This window comes from Microcaecilia unicolor, chromosome 9 (assembly GCF_901765095.1).
Source record: "Microcaecilia unicolor chromosome 9, aMicUni1.1, whole genome shotgun sequence".
NCBI classification, from domain to species: Eukaryota; Metazoa; Chordata; class Amphibia; order Gymnophiona; family Siphonopidae; genus Microcaecilia; species Microcaecilia unicolor.
In genome coordinates this window covers 193892524-193912427 of record NC_044039.1, presented here as the reverse complement: position 1 = coordinate 193912427, position 19904 = coordinate 193892524, and positions in this window count along the sequence as shown.

Below are 19904 nucleotides of genomic sequence, written 5' to 3'. Positions count from 1 at the left end.
GATTGCAATAAAGTATAATGATATGGCCTTGTGGATTGCCGTGTGCTCTTTATCAGTGGATTACAGCACACAGCTCAGCTACAGGGGCGAGGGACTCAAGAGTCTCCCGGTGCAGGAGACTTTTCCAAGAGTCTCCCGGTGGTGGAGACCTTACAATATTTATTAGTTTTTCTTTTACCAAAGTAATTATTTCCATCAATTTTTACTACTTTTACTCAGCTACATCTGACGCTTGCAGTTAAAAGTAAAAGCAGAAGTAAGACATAAATGAGAATTCCTCAATAAACCAAATGAAACAGCAAAACCTGGAACAGGATTTTGCTATCACACAAACAGTGGATCATCTCAGCTTAAATTTTGCTGTTCAATGAACACAGCCTATGAGAACAATGGAGTTGCCTGTGTTTGATGAACTGATTACTCGCCTCCAGCCAAACAGAACCGTGATGAGTTGAGTAACTTTGAATCTGTTTGCAGTTCTTGGTGAACAGACATATGTCTCTACCACAATAGACTACTGGTCATCTGATGGAAAATTTTACATTGGGATTACTGCCCACTTGATTGATAAGGTCTTTAGAGAAGAAGTCTTCTTGTCTAGTCTTACGACTGGTTACAAGTACCTGGCAAGACCCCAAAACAGTACAATACATTTTATGCTGCTTATCCTAGAAATAGTCAAAACCAATGTGAAACAGAAGAGGGTATTCAGTGGGATAGCTTAATAGATTAATTAACTACGTGAGGTAGAGTCTCATATAACTGACACGGCTATTTTCATTTCACTCTACGGTGAATCTTTGCTCATGTGTACATTTCAATCATTGACTCTTCCCCATAGGCGTAGTTTGACTGTTTCATTTGGGGGGGCAAAGAATGGGCGGAGCATATTAGCATATCATTTGCATATATACATATGCAAATGAATATGCTAATATGGAGGAAGGAATTGAAATTTACAGGCAAAATATCACAGGTGCACATTTCAAAAAGCTGACACATTTCAATTAATAAATTATGAATAAAATACTTTTATCTACCTTTGTTGTCTGATCATTTAGTTTTTCTATTCGTTTTGGTCCCAGTGTCTTCTGTTTTATGCAGTGTCTTCTTTCCAGTAGGCTTCCCTCTGCTCCCCACCCTCCCAGTCCCATCCATCTCGTGCTCCTTCCCTCTGCTCCCCACCCCTCCCAGTCCCATCCATCTTCTGTTCCTTCCCTCTGCTCACCATCCCTCTGTCCCACCCATCTTCTGCTCCTTCCCTCTGCTGTGCCTGACCTCTCCCAATCCCATCCATCTCCTGGTCCATCCCTCTGCTCCCCACCCCTCGCAGTCCCATCCATCTCTTGCTCCTTCCCTCTGCTCCCCACCCCTCCCAGTCCCAACCATCTCTTGCTCCTTCCCTCTGCTCCCCACCCCTCCCAGTCCCATCCATCTTCTGTTCCTTCCCTCTGCTCCCCACCCCTCCCAGTCCCATCCATCTTCTGTTCCTTCCCTCTGCTCACCATCCCTCCGTCCCATCCATCTCTTGCTCCTTCCCTCTGCTCCCCACCCCTCCCAGTTCCATCCATCTTCCTTCTCCTGCCCCCCCCCCCCCGCGAGGTCCAAGATCATGACTCCGTTTACCCCCTCTCTTCCTCCCTCCCTCTGGCACAGGCAACAGTCTTCTTCAGCTTTTTTGTGTTCCTGGCAGCGGTAGCGTTGTACACGCTGCCTTCGGTCTGCCCCGGAAGCCTTCTCTTCAAGTTCCTGTTCCCACCTATGCGGGAACAGGAACTTGAAGAGAAGGCTTTGGGGCAGAGCCGAAGGCAGCGTGTACATCACTACCGCTGCCAGGAATGCTGAAAAAGACTGCTGCCTGCGCCGGAGGGAGGGAGGAAGAGAGAGGGGTAGACGGACACGCTCCTTTCCGTCCGCTTGGCTTCCCTGCCCTCTCTGTCTGCGTCCCGCCTTCCTCTGACGTCAGAGGAAGGCGGGAGCAGACAGAGAGGGCAGGGAAGCCAAGCCGATGGAGAGGAGCGCGTGCCTGCATGTTTTTTTGTTTTTTTTTAAATAATGGCGCGGCGGCGCCTCGTCGTTGTTTGGGGGGGCATTGCCCCCCCCCAGTCTACGCCTATGCTCTTCCCCCACCTACCTATATCATATCTCTTTCAGGTTTCTCATTGACATGCATATAGTTATAACTTTAGATAACTTAATGATACCACAACACTTAACTGCTCATATTGGTGTGCTCATAAGCCCCAACAGGTGCCTATTTCACAAACTGTGCTTTGTCAAGGGGGAGTATCACCAAATTGTCTATTGTGTCTGTGTGTTCCTTCTCATTCACATTGGTTTTGACTATTTGAGAAGCGAGCAGAGTTTGGCCAAGGAGTTTTGGCAGTATCCTAGAAATAAGCAGTTAATTTCCCCCAAGTCCATCTTAATAATGGCTTACGGCCTTTTCTTTTAGGAAGCTATCTAAACCTTTTCTAACCCCTCAAAGCTAACTGCTTTTACCACATTTTCTGGCAACAAATTCCAATTTGTTTTTAATTTACTTCTTTGTGGCTTCATTGTATGTGCCATAGTCCTAGTATTTTTTGGAAAGAGTAAACAAGCGATTCATGCCTACCTGTTCCACTCCACTCATTATTTTATAGACCTCTATCATATCTCCCCTCAGCCATATTTTCTCCAAGCTGAAGATCCCTAGCCGCTTTAGCCTTTCATCATAGGGAAATTGTCCCATCCCCTTTATCATTTTCATCACCCTTCTCTGTACCTTTTCTAATTCCAATATATCTTTTTTGAGATACAGTGACCAGAATTGCACAGTATTCGAGGTGCAGTCGCATCACGCAGCAATAAAAAGGCATAATAACATCCTCATTTTTGTTTTCCATTCCTTTCCTAATAATACCTAATGTTCTATTTGCTTTCTTAGCCTCCACCTTACACTGAACAGAGGATTTCAACGTATCATCAACGATGACACCTAGATCCCTTTCCTGGACGGTGACTCTTGATGTGGAACTTTGCATTGCGTAACTATAGTTTGGAATCCTCTTTTCCCACATTCATCACTTTGCACTTGCTCACGTTAAATGTCATCTGCCATTTAGATGCCCAGTCTCCCAGTCTCGTAAGGTCCTCTTGTAAGTTTTCACAATCCTCTTGCGATTTAACAACTTTGAATAACACGTGTCATCAGGAAATTTAATTACCTCACTAGTTACTTTTATCTCTAGATCATTTATAAATATGTTAACAAGCAGCAGTCCCAGCACAGACCCCGGGGTACCCCACTATCTACCCTTCTCCATTGAGAATACTGACCATTTAACTCTGCTCTCTGTTTTCTATCTTTTAACCAGTTTTTAATCCACAATAGGACACTACCTCCTATCCCATGACTCTCCAATTTTCTCTAGAGTCTTTCATGAGGTACTTTGTCAAATGCCTTCTGAAAATCCAGATACACAATATCAACTGGCTCACCTTTATCCACATGTTTGTTCACCCCTTCAAAGAAATTTAATAGATTGTTGAGGCAGGATTCCCTTCACTAAATCCATGTTGATTTGTCTCATTAATCCATGCTTTTGAATATGCTCTTTAATTTTGTTCTTTATAGTAGTCTCTACCATTTTACCTGACATGAACATCAGGCTCACTGGTCTATAGTTTCCTGGATCACCTCTGGAACATTTTTAAAAATCAGCGTTACATTGGTCACCCTCCAATCTTCTGGTACCATACTTGATTTTAAAGATAAATTACATATTACTAACAATAATTCTGCAAGTTCATTTTTCAATGCTATCAGTACTCTGGGATGGATACCATCTGGTCCAGGTGATTTACTACTCTTCAATTTGTCAGATTGCCCCATTATATCCTCCAGGTTTATAGAGATTTCATTCAGTTTCTCTGACTCGTTAGCTTTGAATGCCATTTCTGGCACCAGTATCTCTCCCAAATCTTCCTCAGTGAAGACCGAAGCAAAGAATTCATTTAATCTTTCCACTATGGCTTTGTCTTCCCTGAGTGCCCCTTTTACCCCTCAGTCATCTAGCAAGCCAACTGATTCTTTTGCTGGCTTCTTGCTTTTAATATACCTAAAAAAGTTTTTACTTTGTGCTTTTGCCTTCAACACAATCTTTTTTTTTAAGTCCCTCTTTGCCTTCCTTATCAGCACTTTGCATTTGACTTGCATTCCTTATGTGTTTTTTATTATTTTCAGTTGGATCCTTTTTCCACTTTTTGAAGGCTTTTCTTTTAGCTCTAATAACTTCCTTCAAAGATTCCAACTTTGTGAAAGCCTTCTCTGTAATTGGATAGCATGACGATGATAATAAAGATCAAGATGAAGATGCAAGTGATGAATTAGACTGCACTACTATTAATATAGATGTTTATGTTTATTCAGGGACTTGATATACTTCCTAAGTTGCCAAGTCAAGGCAGTTTACAAACAATAAAATATACATTAAAGGCAAAGAACTCCAAAAAATTACAGGAAAGCAGAGTAACACCAAAGACCATGCAGTACCAAGAGAAATTATAACAGTTCCATGGTAGGGTAAGCAGAAACAGCAATCAGGTCCATCTCCTGTCCAGGATTCTTATGGTCTCCTGAAGGCAGTAATATAAAAGTGTGTTTTGAGGGCCACTTTAAAACTGGTTAAATTATGCTCCAAGCAAATTGTCAAAGGGAGATTATTCCTAAGGGCAGGGGCAGAAAAGAAGAAAACATTATGTCTAGTATTTTCCTAGTATGCTTTGGTCAGTCCAGGCAGGACCAACCTATGATCGTTAATAGATTGCAAAAAACGTGTTGGAACAAATGGAAGAATGTGTGAAGCCAGATAACCCGGAAGGCTGGTATGTAAAAACTAAGCCATGGGAGCAGCCAGTGTCCAGTACCCCGAAGCTCTGCTGCACTGGCATCTTTCATCTTCACTGTGGGGGCCCTTTGTAGTAGTATAACCTTAGGCAAATGCTTCTCTTGTCCCTTCCCTCATGAAAAACCTGCCTTGTGCTTAAGTCAGTCCCATAGAGGGTATTTAGTCACATCTGAAGAAACCTTTGAAGTCTCAAAAGATCATGTATATCATATTCTCTGGATGGTCTTTGTGTTGGCCGCATCTAAATCTGAAAAGAATCAACCAGAAGATATTCATCAGAAGATATTCATCCCATGGCTGCCAGCCATGAGCTAAGTTAGACCTAGATTTTTAATACCCGACTCTGTCCGGGTACTGGCAATGAATATTCAGATCTTCAGTGGACCCGGAAGTTATGCAGGTGCTGGCTCATATATTCTATGCCAGTACCTGAATATCTAACCAGCAAAGATAGGACAATTTATTATATGGTCCCATCTGCCTGGTTAGGTATGCAGGCACCAGCATTGAATACAGCCTGTATGAGTCCACAACAACTTCATCCCTGGACCTCCTCGGCACTGCTTGGATTATGCCAGGGTGGTCAGAGTTGATATTCTGCAACATTGGCCAATTAAATGCCGCTGAATATCGGCAGCTGGCCTAAGTGGGTAAGAGCCTCTCCTACCTGCTTAAACCAAGCTGAATATCGACCCCCATGTTCTCAAGGACAAACATGCCTACTAGAATTCCACATTGTAAAAATGATTAATAATTATTTGGGCTCATGATATACCATAATCAGCCACACAGTGGATGTGGCAGAAACCAGCCATACGTTGAATGTGGCTATTTTTCATGTAGCATTGTCTGAGGTTCTTTTTACCTACTATTAAAAAAATTCTCTTTGGAGTAATGTTGGAAATTAGATTTAATTGTACACTGTAAGTTAATCTATCGTGTATATCGATATTTTATACTGCAGTAAAAAGGAACAAAGAGCTCACTCTCCAAACACTGGTCTATGATATTGAAGGGTTCTTTTACTAAGCCACAGTAAAAAGTGGACTGCGGTAGTGTAGGCGCATCTTTTAGGTGTGCACTGGGCCATTTTTTACCACAGCTAGGAAAAAGGCAATTTTTTTAATGGGCCGGGAAATGCGCCTGTGCTAAAATTTAAAACTAGTGTGCGCTTATTTACGGCCTGAGCCCTTACCGCCACCTACTGACTTAGCAGTAAAGGCTCACGCACAACCCTCGTGGTAACCATGCAACGCATTCCAACATGGGCGCACTGCTGGTTACCGTCGGGAACGCCCCCACACTAGAAAATTATTTTCTACCACGTGATTTGGCATGCGCCAAAATCGGAATTACCACTGGGCGAATGCGCTACCCCGGTGGTAGTGCTGATTGGGCGCAGGCTACCTGCACGTTAGTCCTTCTGCACCTTTGTAAAAGGGTCCCTGAGTGAGCAGTAAGCTGTGTGTTAAACCTGAAGCTAGTTAAAGCTAGTATTCTCTAAGAAAAATATATACGAGATGAACATGGTTTGGGCATTATGAGCTGGATGTCTCTATTTTGACTTGGATGTCCTTTCGAAAATGCCCTCTACGTGTACCAAAAATAAATCCATATGTTCGGGACTCTACGGACATAATTTTCTTAGCACATGTCAACAGATACCATCTGGGGTTCTTTATACTTTGGATATTTCTTTATTATATACAAATATTTCTCAGCTGGAAGTAGTTCATACTGTAGAGCAAGTCTGAACTATTCAACAAGTTACCAGTGTCTAAAAAATGAATTTTTGAATTGTTTGGCTAAGATTGCTTTATGAGAACATTATTGTTACTGGGAAGGTTTTTGTGAATAATTGTACTTGCAAATTAATGGCAGAACTATGGGGTAACCATTATATTCTCCATAGCGTGCTTTTATGTGCTTGCCTTTGAGGAAAACATTGTCTACACTTTATGCTAATTGATTTAGAAATGCTACAGTATATTGCTGATATCTTCGTGGTCTGGTCTGATAGGTTACAAACTTTTCATCATTTTTTTTATACGGTTGAATAGCCGTGATTGTAATTTGCAGTTTTCAGCTCAGATGAGTTCTTCTTCTGTATTGTTTCTGGATGTTTTGTCACGGTCTTACTGTAACCCTAGAGTTGCACTCTTCTATTAGTGATCCCTGGTGGTGTCATTTTCTGCTATTCTGAGGCACGCCGAAACCTCGCAGGCAATCTTCCAGTGTGCCAGCCGCAGTGACGTCAGATGCTGAACCCAGAGGCATTGTGGCCAGGCCTTTACCCCACTGGACTCAGGCTTTGGCGCTCTTGCATCTTTAGCCACACATACTTGCTTCATTGCTCTGGTAGGGTCCTGAGACGCTTTTCATCCTGCCTGCACTGACCGGGAGAGTCCAGCTTCCAGCTGTGTGCGTGAGTGAGTTCCAGTGCAGCTTCTGTTGCTATGTGTGAATAGGTTCCAGTTCAGCTTCCAGCTGTGTGTGTGTGAGTGGGTTCCAGTCTACCTCCCACTTCTGTGTGCGAGTGGGTTCCTGAGAAGCTACTCTTAACCCTTGCTACTTCACACCTTATCCCTCTGCCTACTCCAGTTCCAGTATATGTGATGTGCTTGAGGACCACCTGGGCCAGTTTTGTGTCTGCCAACCAGAGATTGGTCTTTTGCGGTTTCACTACAAATTACAGTACTGTTTACTAAGGCCCATTAGTGTTTTTAACATGTCTACAATTAGCGTGTGTGCTAAATGTGTAGGTGCCTACAGGGATATTGTAGGCCCATGCACAGTTAATGCGCATACATGGTCAATGTGCGTTAAAGATGCTAATACGCCTACAATGTGGATTAGTAAACAGGACCCTATGGGCTCACACCCTGAAACATAACACTATTACTATCTCTCTTGTTGGAAATATGTCTTAAATACAAAAGACATAAATAATTTACGTAAATGGCCATTGAATATGGATGCTCCTTTGGTGGAGGCATTGGACAACTGTGCAACATGCCTTGAACAATTTGAAATTTATAGTATGTGAGACAATTATGCTGACACGTGGAGGCAATATTCCACAAGGACGTGCTATAGATGTAATCTACTTAGACTTCAGCAAAGCTTTAGACACGGTTCCCCACAGGAGGCTCTTGAATAAACTTGACAGGCTGAAGATAGGACCCGACATGGTGAACTGGATTAGGAACTGGTTGACGGACAGACGCCAGAGGGTGGTTAATGGAATTCGCTCGGATGAGGGAAAGGTGAGTAGTGGAGTGCCTCAGGGATCGGTGCTGGGGCCGATTCTGTTCAATATATTTGTGAGTGGCATTGCCGAAGGGTTAGAAGGTAAAGTTTGCCTTTTTGCTAAGATTTGAAACAGAGTGGACATACCCATTGAGGTGGCGGTGAGGGCTCCCCATGCTAACGCAGTGGTAAATGGGCAGCGTGTAGCACTGCCCGATTACTGCCAGGTACACACCGGCACTACAAAAACTGAAATATTTTTACAATGCTGCTGCAGTCGCCGGGCAGTACTTCTCTTTTAGCAAGCAGTAAGCCTGCGTGGGGCTTACCGCTGCTTCATAAAAGTACCCCTAGGTGCATGTTAATACCTAACACAGCTTAGTTCAAACATGCGTGGGATATGCATAAAGGAATCCTGTGTAGGAATGGATCCTCAGAAGCTTAGCCGAAATTGGGTGGCGGAGCAAGTGGGGGAAGAGAGGTTGGTGGTTGGGAGGCGAGGATAGTGGAGGGCAGACTTATACGGTCTGTGCCAGAGCCGGTGATGGGAGGCGGGACTGGTGGTTGGGAGGCGGGAAATACTGCTGGGCAGACTTGTACGGTCTGTGCCCTGAAAAAGGCAGGTACAGATCAAGGTAAGGTATACACATATGAGTTTATCTTGTTGGGCAGACTGGATGGACCATGCAGGTCTTTTTCTGCCGTCATCTACTATGTTACTATGTTACTATGACCCCAGTGTTGGATATATACATGGCAGAGTGGGATATAGAATGGCTAACATTTTTGTGAAGGTGGATGCAATTTGGATAATTTGATTGGCTACTTGCAGTTTGAAATAACTGGTTGATGCTTCCCAGATAGTTGATTACTGGCTTGTATGTGATTACATAAGTTTTATTAGGCTGCCATGCTGTTGAAGGAGTGGAGGAGTAGTCTAGTGGTTAGTGCAGTGGCCTGGGGAGCTGGGTTCAGTTCCCACTGCAGCTCCTTGGGTTAAATGACTTACCCAGAGACACTTCATTGCCCCAGGTACAAAAAGTACCTGTATATAATATGCAAACTGCTTTAATTGTAACCACAGAAAGGCAGTATATCAAGTTCAATCCCCTTTGATGTTGTTTTTTCCAGCCAGGTTAGTGGCAGTGCCTTTTAGAAGATTTGTTATCATCCTATGCTGCAAAGCATTTTTTTGTCACAATTTATGTTTTTGATTACAAATGAGAACCTATTCCTCCAAGTTATAATAAAATATTTTGGATAATGCTTTCCTGAAAAAGTTATTCTATCTGCAAAACATGATTCAAAACAGGGATTTCACGTTTCTGGTTTAATGACTACTGCTGTGGAGGATACTTGTATAAACATACCAGTTTTGAAAGATTGTTCTGATAAGTATTTTCTGGTTTCCCTTTTTCATGTTCTCTATGGATATTTTGGCACTCTGAAGATTTTTGTGCAATGATTAAAAATAAGACATTGTTAATGTCTATGATGAATTTCAACAAGACATTTTTTTTTTATCTATATGAGCACATCAAAATTTTTTCATAAAGATTTTGGAAGATTTATGTTGGCTACATTTGTCAATGTGTCTCACACTGAAGTTTTTATATTCACATATCGATTCTGTTTCTTCAAAGTGTAGACTTTTGCCCTAAATTTGTGGTTTGCAGCTAAAATTCAGCATCTGTGCCAACCCAGGGTTCATGGCCAAAAGAGCAACACTGCAGTTAATATGGGCTGTAGGAAGGTGCTACCACTGCCAGAGGCTGGCCAGAATCAAGAACAACTATCAATCAAGAACTGGGAGTGACCATTAGCACAACCAGTGCAAGGAGGAGCAGCTGTAGTCAGGCCACACATTAGAAGAGAAACCAGAGGAAGAAAGGCTGGAGAGGAAGGGAAAAGGGGCTATCTCTGTTCTGCATGTATGACTGCAAGGCCAAGTGTCTGAATAGGGATCTGTTTGTTAGGTTCTGCGATTCTGATAACACATTGTTTTTCAGAGTTTGCAAGACTGCCTGTTCTCCTAATTCCTGGTCTGTATGCTAATTTGGTTTGTGTCATTTTGGGTATACTGCAGAGATTTTTTTTTCCTGGTAAAGGGCTTCTAAAACAGACATCATGTTATGAGAATCAGGTTCTCAATGTTAAAAGTTTATATTTATTTATTTATTTATTTATTTATGGCATTTTATCCCACATTAAACATGAATTAGATTGGAACCTGGAAGCATTTAATTTTTTTTCTTCTGGAGAGAGTAATGCATTGCCGCCCCCCCCCCCCCCCCCCAGGCTCTCTCCCCGGCTATAGCCAGCTCTGCAATTTGGGGGGGGGGCGCAGAGGTGGACCGGGGAGAGAGCCTGTTGTTAAACATTTACCAGCACACCACTGGGTGGCAGTAAGGTCTCAGACCAAAAATGGATGCGCGATGGTTTTTATTTTGCCGCAAGTCCATTTTCCGGCCCCTTAAAAAAGGCCCAACAGATTATATCTATTTTTTTGTTGGGGGGGGGGGGTAGGGTATGTCTCTCTAACTAGAAATATGTTCTGTTTTTATCATTTTTACTCCATTAGCTTTTTTGTTTTGTACCCTGCACTTTCCCACTCATGGCAGGCTCAGTGCGGCTTACATGGGGCTATGGAGGGTTAAGTGACTTGCCCAGAGTCACAAGGAGCTGCCTGTGCCTGAAGTGGGAATCAAACGCAGTTCCTCAGGACCAAAGTCCACCACCCTAACCACTAGGCCACTCCTCCACTGTTGCTACTATTTGAGATTCTACATGGAATGTTGCTATTCCACTAGCAACATTCCATGTAGAAGTCGGCCCTTGCAGATCACCAATGTGGCCGCGCAGGCTTCTGCTTCTGTGAGTCTGACGTCCTGCAGGACGTCAGACTCACAGAAACAGAAGCCTGTGCAGCCTTCTACATGGAATGTTGCTAGTGGAATAGCAACATTCCATGTAGAATCTCCAATAGTAGCAACATTCCATGTAGAATCTCCAATAGTATCTATTTTATTTTTGTTACATTTGTACCCTGCGCTTTCCCACTCAAGGCAGGCTCAATGAGGCTTACATGGGGCAATGGAGGGTTAAGTGACTTGCCCAGAGTCACAAGGAGCTGCCTGTGCCTGGAGTGGGAATTGAACCCAGTTCCCCAGGACCAAAGTCCACCACTTTAACCACCAGGCCACTCCTCCACTCCACTTTTAAAATGTAAAAAGGTTTTATTGAATAAATGCTCTCTGACCTGTTTACTATATAAGAGTGAAGCATCCTTTCAATCTAGAGAACGTGAGGTCGGGTGAATTGCTTATACAACATGCAAGGTCAGGTTGTGGTGCCTAGAAAAGAATCCTGCAAACTCTGGTCTTAAAAGGAAGAGCAATGCAGGATACAGACTGGGAACTAGTCCTGAGGTGACTGCAAATAATCTGAAGAAACCATCTGCACAATGTCTGGCAGCAGTTAAAGGGAAAAAATGAGGTAAGTAAGCCATATATTTTTGGGACTATTGAAGGAGAGACGATAGACTCCTTTAACAGGCAAAAAAAAAAAAAAAAAGGTTTAATTAAAGTCTTCTAAATCTGCCTGGGTTGTCATAGTGAGGGCACATCATCATTTAAAAAGATGTCAAAAATATGTTCTCCTGCCATACCTCCTCTCCACATATGAAAGTTAAAGAAAAATAGCTTCCACTATACCGTAATAACTTATCTATATAGGAATATTTGGCGTAATAAAAAATTCTCAATGTAAGCCTATCGGGAATTAAGTATGGAAATAAAAATAAGGAAAATTTGCATCATTACCAGCAGCTATTTTTATGCAAATGCTAAACAGAACTGTATTTAAACATTCTTAGTAAATAAGCAGCTACATATAACATGTAAAAATTTATTTTATTTATGTCTTCATTGTATTTTATTTAGCTTGTGCATTTCTGGTAATACTACTACTACTTATCATTTCTATAGCGCTACTAGACGTACGCAGCGCTGTACACTTGAACATGAAGAGACAGTCCCTGCTCAACAGAGCTTACAATCTAATTAGGACAGACAAACAGGACAAACAAGAGATAAGGGAATATTAAAGTGAGGTTGATAAAATAAGGGTTCTGAACAAGTGAACAAGGGTTAGGAGTTAAAAGCAGCATCAAAAAGGTGGGCTTTTAGCTTAGATTTGAAGACGGCCAGAGATGGAGCTTGACGGACCGGCTCAGGAAGTCTATTCCAGGCATAAGGTGCAGCAAGATAAAAGAAACGGAGTCTGGAGTTAGCAGTGGAGGAGAAGGGTGCAGATAAGAGAGATTTACCCAGTGAACGGAGTTCCTGGGGAGGAATGTAGGGAGAGATGAGAGTGGAGAGGTACTGAGGAGCTGCAGAGTGAATGCACTTATAGGTCAATAAGAGGAGTTTGAACTGTATGCAGAAACGGATAGGAAGCCAGTGAAGTGACTTGAGGAGAGGGCTAATATGAGCATAACGGCACTTATATCACTGCAAATGACTCTCTTCCGTGCCCTGATTTAAAAACAAAAACCTGATCTGCTGCTGCTGCTGTTGCTGTCTCAGGCCCACAGGCCTCTCTGATAGAATTATTAAAGTTTTGGACAGAACACACGAGATATCCTTCCATTTAAGGAAGAATAAATTCCAGAGGTGTCCAACCCATTTGATTAGATCGAGTAGTGGGGGACTCGGACCATGAGGCTAAAATATGGAATCTTCTCACATAACATGATCAAAAGTAGATCCCATAAATGTACTGTAGGGACCAAAGTCATGTTTAGACCTGTCCATTTGTTTACACACAAGCTCCTCCTTTTGCTTAGGGCAGTATCTTGTTAGAGAGTTCTAAACAAAAGATAGGCTTATGGGGTCATTCTGACTCCTGATTCTTCTGGCATTCTAACTATTAGAAAGCACACTAGCATTCTCAGCAAAGAACTCTTGGCAGTTCTTCTAGAAGTCTCAGGAATTTTCTCATGGATCCTAGTATAACCATATGAGACAAGATCAATTCTTATTCTATCGTAGGGTGACATATGATTTCCGGAGGATAGAAAAAGGGCAACAGAACATCTTTTTTTTTTAATTGCTGGCCCCACCCCTAAGCTCTCTAGTTGCTGACACTATCAAGAGAAGAACGCCCATCTTCTGACACAAATCGGAAGATGGGCGTCCTTCTCTCAGGGTCTCCCAAATCAGCATAATCAAAAGCTGATTTTGGGCGTCCTGAACTGCTTTCCGTCACGGGGACGACCAAAGTTCACGGGAGCGTGTCGGCAGTGTACCGAAGGTGGGATGGGGCGTGGTTAAGAGATGGGCGTCCTTGGCCGATAATGGAAAAAAGAAGGGTGTCCCTGACGAGCATTTGGCCAACTTTACTTGGTCCAATTTTTTTTCACGACCAAACCTCAAAAAGGTGCCCGAACTGACCAGATGACCACAGGAGGGAATCGGGGATGACCTCCCCTTAATCCCCCAGTGGTCACCAACCCCCTCCCACCCAAAAAAAATGAATAAACAATTTTTTTCCAGCATCTATGCCAGCCTCAAATGTCATACCCAGCTCTATCCCAGCAGTATGCAGGTCCTTGCAGCAGTTTTTAGTGGGTGCAGTGCACTTCAGGCAGGCGGACCCAGGCCCATCCCCCCTACCTGGTACACTTGTAGTGGTAAACGTGAGCCCTTCAAAACCCACCCGAAACCCACTGTACCCACATGTAGGTGCCCCCCTTCACCCCTTAGGGCTATGATAGTGGTGTACAGTTGTGGGGGAGTGGGTTTGGGGGGCTCAGCACCAAAGGTAAGGGAGCTATGCACCTGGGAGCAATTTGTGAAGTCCACTGCAGTGCCCCTATGGTGCCCGGTTGGTGTCCTGGCATGTGAAGCGAATCAGTGCACTACGAATGCTGGCTCCTCCCATGACCAAAGGGCTTGCATTTGGTTGTTTTTGAGATGGGCGTCCTCGGTTTCCATTATCGACAAAAACCGAGGTCGTCCATCTCTAAGGTTGACCTAAATGTTGAGATTTGGGCGTCCCCGACCATATTATCGAAACAAAAGATGGACGCCCATCTTGTTTCGATAATACGGGATGCCCCGCCCCTTCGTGGGGACGTCCTCAGAGACGGGCACCCTTAGAGATGGGCATCCCCGTTCGAAAATGCCCCTCCACGTTGACCAAATATTCGTCTGAGCATGGCCTCAGTGACCCACCCCATTCCACTGCCTATGGACGAGTAATGAATCTGTCTAGCTTTTGTGTAAAGGGGTTTAGGAAAGGACTCAATTAAGAAATCAGAAAAAATATGAAAAACTGATTACTCTTGCACGTATAAATACAGGACTTAAAATAAACACTAAGAATTATATACATAACATCATGCAAAACTATTATTTTAATTAGTGTTTTACATTGACTTTCCACAAGCCTACTGCAATAGACAGTTGACATGAGGTTTCTTAATTCCAGTGTGTTAGCATACAAAACATTGTGACAAGGAAGGCTGCCTAAAAGATGGATTTCCTTGAGAAGAAAAGAGGAAAGAGCATCAGGAGTGGGGGGACAAAACTTGTAAGTAGAAGAAGACACCAAAATAAAGGTGAGAAGAGTATTACATAGGAGAGGGCATAATGAGAGGGAAAGAGAAAGGAAAAAGACAGAAAGGAAGGATTAAAGAGGTAGGTGGTTGAAAACATGACTCAAGAGAAGAGATAAGGATATGGTATTATATATTAGGAGGCTGGCAACCTGGAGATGCTACAGTTTGGATGATAGTACCAAAAACAGCAAGAGTGATGAACAAAAATCCCAAACCAGTTGGTGTGGTGTAGGTTCTTTATTAGTTGGTAAAATTGTTGTTTCAAGGGAAGGAATTTATGGTGGCTTAATCAAGAAACAAGAACCTCAGAGAAAAATTAGTTCCTTCAGCTCTTACCGAACTTGGACATGTAAATCAGGACTGTACAGGGCATTCAGCATGCGGAAAGTGTTCCATTTGCAGACACTGCATGGCTCTGGATAGATTCACACCTCCGATCACAAAATGCAACCTTTTTTCTTATACATTCTACCAATTGTAATTTGACAAATGTAGTATATGCTGTGATATGTCCATGTGGTCTATTCTATATCGGAAAAACAAAAAGGATGATAAAGACCAGAATTATCGAACACAGAAGTTGTATCAGTAGAAATGTTCAATCATCCCCATTGGTCACTCACTGGTATCAAGTCAATCATTCAATAGATGATTTACAATGTTTTGTGATCAAACAGATATACCCCACCTGGAGAAGAGGAGATTTCGATAAACTATTATTACGTGAGGAGTAATGTTTCATTTTCAACTTTAGAATAGTAGAGCATGGGGGACTTAATTCAGACTTGGAGATGAGACCAGTTTTATGAATCTTTTCTCAGACATGTTACATTTTTATTCTGTACATCAAAAGTTGTTTGGGGTTTTTTTTGTAACGTCCACATTATAAGTAAACTGCTTAGGTATAGAACAAGGCAGCCCCACTTAAAGGGGTGCTGTCCACAAACGGGCCAACAGCCGAGGCTAAAGAAAGGGGTAGTGGAAAGGGAGGGAGGGAAGAAGAAAAGGGGGCGGGGTAGGGGAAGGCTAGAGACAGATAGAAAGTGAAGGCAAAGAAAGAAAGGCATGAGGGAGATGGGAAACAAGGAGTTAAGTATTGGATTCGGAGGGTGCAACAGAAAGGAGGAGCACAAATAGCAAGAGAGGAAGCTGGGAGGGAGAAGAGGGTAAAAAAGGCAGTGCAGGCTGAAGCTCATCAAATTTTTTGTGATAGGCATTTCAGCAGCTTACCTCTTCCTTACTTCTGCTTTTGTGGAGAGGGGCCACATCTGCTCTTCTCCAGTCCCGACTAGAGAAACATTGAAAAGGTCATCCAGCGGAACCGCAAGAACTTCCCTAATTTCCTTCAAAACCCTTGGATATTTGCCAACTGGCCCCATTGCTTTGTCCACCTTTAGATTAGCCAGCTTCTCATGAACACAGTCCTCTGAAAATCATTCAGGGATTACCCCCTTCAGCTGTGAACACAGAACAGAAATATCTGTTCAACTTCTACATATTCCTCTCCTTCATCTCTGAGTAACACAATCGCACTTTTGCACTTCCTCCAATCACTAACATATCTAAAAAAAATGTCCTGTTCCCCCATTTTACCGTATTGGCTATTTTTTCTTCCATTTGCATCTTTCCTCTTCTGACTAATCTACCAGCTTCTCCTAGCTTTTCCAGATATTGTCACCTGTCTTTCTCTTTCTGCGTCTCTTATAGTTTATAAAGGCTAACCTCTTTTTCCTTGTCTTTTCAGCTAATGCTTTTGAGAACCAAAGCGGACTTCTTTTCCTCTTACTTTTATTTACTTTCTTCACAAAAAGGCTTTTGCCCTTACAATAGCTCCTTTAAGTTTTGCCTACTGCTTTCCAACTTATTCCAGATGCTCCCATCCAGACAGCAGTTCCTCAAGGTAATTCCCAATCTGAATAAAGTTAGGTTTTTTTGAAGTCTAGAACCTTCACTTTTGAATGAACCCTCTCCACACCTATCTTAACATTAAACCACACCATCTGGTGATCACTGGATGCCAAATGAGCACCTACTATAACATCAGAAAAACTCTCCCCATTAGTAGGCACTAAGTCCAGTATGACCCCCATCCCATATTGGTTCCATTACCAACTGCTGGTATCTAGCACATTAAAATCACCTATTAGTAGTACTTCCCCTTTCACAGCTATATTTTGAATGTCTTCAATTAAATCTCTGTCCATTTCTGTCTGTGAAGGAGGCCTGTATATCACACCAATGTAAATACATTTGCCATTCCTTCTTTCCAGATATTGACCCATAGTGCCTCATGCAGATGGAACCAGCCCTTCTCCTGGGATCACATTTTCTGTCTGCACAGCTTCTGGGTTTAAATATTTTTATTGATTTTGTTACAAAAGAGAAGGCAACAACAAGCAACGATGCTGACCTATTACATAGTGTAATAAAGAACAAGTATTCAAGTATTATGGGAGAGAAAAAGGAAAAAGAGAGAAAGGAGAAAAAAAAGGGGGGGATGTATATTGGTTAAGGATATATTCAGCATACAGAATAGTTCATACATATAACACCTGATTTTTTAACATACCATAAAGCGTTTATTATTCGTCAAGGCTTGGACTGGTTTGTTACTGCTAACACTTTGTCTAGGTGGATGGCACTGGAACAGTCCATTATTAGTACATAAGCACCGCCACACTGGGGAAAAAACCAAGGGTCCATCAAGTCCAGCATCCTGTCTCTGACAGCAGCCAATCCAGGCCCCAAGAACCCGGCAACCCCCCCCCCCCCCCCCCCCAAAAAAAAAAAAAATTAATAATGTTCAATGGACTTTTCCCTCAGGAATCTGTCCAAACCCCCTTTAAATTGCGTAAGGCCAGCTGCTGTCACTACATTCTCCGGCAACGAGTTCCAGAGTCTAACTACACGCTGAGTAAAGAAAACCTTTCTCCTATTTGTTTTAAATCTACCATATTCTAGCTTCATCTTGTGTCCCCTGGTTTTGTTGTTGTTTGAAAATGTAAACAAACGCTTCACATCTGTCAGCTCTACTCCACTCATTATCTTGTAGACTTCTATCATATCACCCCTCAGCCGCCTTTTCTCCAAGCTGAAGAGCCCTAACCTTTATCATTTTCGTCGCCCTTCTCTGCACCTTTTCTATGCATCTCCCTAAGCATATTGCTTCTAACCCCATTATTAACACCACTCATAAGCTGTTGTTAGCTCTTGATAAACAATTAGGCCTTCCCTGGTCATCCACCACGCGGATGCCAATATGGAACAATTCTAACTTTTTAATTAACAAAAAGCAAGTTTCCTGGTCACATTGGCAGCGCATAGGGATATGGGATCTTAGCAACTTTCTTGACTCGGGCAATCATGGCTGGAAAACGTTTTCTGTGGAAACTGTACAAAGCAGATCGTTAATAAACCAAGATATATTTTATTGATATAACAGAGTTAAAATATGCATACAATAGCCCATATGCATACAATAGCCCGACACAGGCCGTGTTTCGCCCAACTGGGCTGCTTCAGGGGCTAAAAGACAAAATAATAAATAATAAGTAGTAGATCTTAACATCTAGATAAAAAAAACATAATAATAACAGAAATTACATAAATTAAAAAAGGCGACATTAAAAATATAGTCACGTATAAATTTGTAACATCAGGAACCAGATGACATTAAAAATATGGTCACATAAATTTATAACATTAAAATCTATAACATCAAAATCCCACAGACTCATTATTCATGAATGAATAAGTATGATTTCTCACAGATTGGACAGCTGGGTTAAATAGTCAGAAATTGCAGACATCATGTATATTGATCACAGTTGGGTGAAACACGGCCTGTGTCGGGCTATTGTACCCCTGAAGCAGCCCAGTTAGGTGAAACACGGCCTGTGTCGGGCTATTGTATGCATATGGGCTATTGTATGCATATTTTAACTCTGTTATATCAATAAAATATATGTTGGTTTATTAACGATCTGCTTTGTACAGTTTCCACTTTGGAGTTTGCGGATCGTCTGCCCCTTTGCTTTCTTGGAAAACTTTTTCTGCCATGCAAACTGAATTCAGTCTAAGGGACTCTCAATGGTTACAGATTCGGACCATGCTGTCTACACAGCTTTGGTGACATGATGTTTCCCAGCCATAATGCAGTTGCAGAAGTATTTGTACCTGTAGAAAAAAAATCAGAGAACAGTTACATCCCTACCAGAGTCCTTAACTTTTCCTCAGCTGTCCTGTAGCTGCTGTTTTTGTAAGGTCTAACCCTCAGAAGTGTGGGGACTTCAAAAGAGATTATTTATGTCACCTCTCCTTTTGAAAAGGAGGTAAAAAAAGAAATCCTGGAGCAAGCAAGCAAAGAAGCTCCTTATAGAGAAACAAAACTTCGGGCTCATTTTACCAAGCAGTACTAGGAGGGGCTCTGCAGTGGTGTTGGCTTGGGGGTTTGCCGCTTGCCCAGACTCCCCCTTTTACTGTCGCCTAGAAAAAGGAAATTCTGGATGGGGGGCAGAAATGGCCATGCGGTAAGTAAAACACTTGCCACGCGGTAATTCCCTGGGGGAACCCTTACTGCTACCTATTTAGGAGGCAGTAAGGGCTCATGCACTACCCCGACAGTAACTGGGCAGCAAGCGGCATTGGCTGATTACCATCTAGTAAGCCCCCGGAGCAAAACTTTTATTTTAAATCCAACGCGACGGAAATGGCATGCGTTGGGGGTAGGCACTAATGCCGAGTACCTAGTGCCAGATCAGCGCACAGAAAAGTGGCGGTATAGGTACTGCCACTTTGTAAAAGAGGCCCAAAGTCCTACTAAGATAAGAAAATAAAATTAAGCAACAGTTTTCATAGCAATATAAAATTAGAATTTATATAGACCCTTTCCTAAAATAAATAAATCAGGCACAGCACGTTGCAAAAAAAAAAAATCTACTCAATGTACAATGTCTTCCTCCTAATTGACTGGAGAGCCTATAAATCAAAAATCAGCCTTGGGGTGCAGGGGAGGGAATTAAACACTAAACAGAGGCTTCCCTCAACTGGTATCTGTGCTCTAAACTGATGTTATGCCAAGCTCTAAAATGCAGCCTAAAATACTAAACTAAAATCTAAAACACTATTTATATTTTCTTATA